The following is a 1,712-nucleotide window of genomic DNA, read 5'->3' on the forward strand; positions in this document are numbered from 1 at the left end:
GCACCATAATCGTTCCTAGACTGAAAACTGATTACGGTTTGTTGTGCAGCAAAATGTAGAATATTCATATAATCTTATACATAAAAATATACGGAAATTACGATTTTATTTTTTTTTGTTCTTTAAAACCAGGTTGATACTTAAACATTATTGCTTGAGATAATAATTTTTAACCTTATGAAAAGGTTACCACAATAATAATAAAGTTGTCTTTCTTTCTATAAGATGTTTATGCATTTTATGGCAAGTATTACACGATTGAAGCCCTTAACGTTCAAATAAGTGAAATTTTTATTAGATTGCCGTGAAAATAAAATTATTGATATATTTTAATTCATTTGGAACAAAAATAATGTAACGCTTAATACTAATTTTATTCGTTTCAAACTTTATTATAAATTTAGGTACGCGCATCATATTTGTCATGATGGCCTGAGTCCGGAAAACAGGTTATACGATGGTCTCTCATGAGTGTCGTGATTATAATTACAAATTCGTTTAAAAGAATTTTAAGCGAGGATTCGTTATGTTTGTTTTAATCGTAAAATCATCAATGAAAATGAACAAATAAAAAATTTGAATTCTATAAATTGAATTAACATAAAAAATACCATTAAAAATTTAAAAAATAGTGTTTTGGAAAAACTAGATAAAGTAGAATACAATTTGAATTAAGGAAATTGTTTTTTTTAATTATATCTACAAATTTGCTTAAAAGAACTTTACGCTAGGAAGAATAATTTTTATATCACTGGTAAAAAATAGCATTGAAAATGAACTAATAACATTTTCTAACGACACAAGATACGAAAAAAAAAATTATGGACACCCGTGTGGAAATGTTGTCATGGGCCTGATCGGGCCCAAATCTGGAAAAAACAGGCCCTGGCCTGGTGATCAAGTCTGGGTCTAGCTAAAATGAAATGGTAGATCTGGCCGGGGCCTGGCTCGATTGGCAAGCCTGGCTCAGGCCTAACCCTAGGACAATATCGATTCTAAGCCATATTAGGATAGCATTGTTTTTTTACGATTTTCTGATTAAAATTCGGAACTAAGTATAAATATGTTTTATTATAAATTAAGAAAATTATATAATAATGAATCTTGTACCAAACTTTGTAATTTTAAAATCATCAGTTTCTCCCTCAGAGACAATATTCTACGTCAAAGTATAACAATTTAACGTCATTTTATAAAAAAAATAAAAGGGGTAAACTACTCCTACATATATTTAAAGTTGTGCTAAAATTGTTTGAGCGGAGATTCTGGTCATAATTTTCCAAAATATATTTTTCTGCAATTGTTATAAGCAAACTATACATTGGATCGAAAACATCTAGATGTACATTTTTTTGTTTTTTCGTAAACTCATTTTTTAAACAATTAAAGAATTTCTTGTTCAGCGCTCTGTTGTTCCGTGCCTGTAGATATAGATTTCAAAGTTGTGTAATTAATTTTTAAAAAACTAAGAATCACATCAAAAACGTAAAAACACCTCTGCATTCGTCTCGGAAATATCTCGGTGTGCATTTTTTGTACTTTTTGTTTCAAAAATTTGTTAAATTGAGTATCTCGAGACCATATCTTAATTTATATTTTCAATTGAAAATTACATTTTTTATCGGAATCCGTAGCCCCGCCTGCTCCAATTTTAAGTTAATATCACTTTGAGGTTGTCAAATTCCACATCCATTTGGAAACAATTTTTTTCA

This window comes from Belonocnema kinseyi, chromosome 9 (genome assembly GCF_010883055.1).
Source record: "Belonocnema kinseyi isolate 2016_QV_RU_SX_M_011 chromosome 9, B_treatae_v1, whole genome shotgun sequence".
In the NCBI taxonomy this organism is placed as follows: Eukaryota; Metazoa; Arthropoda; class Insecta; order Hymenoptera; family Cynipidae; genus Belonocnema; species Belonocnema kinseyi.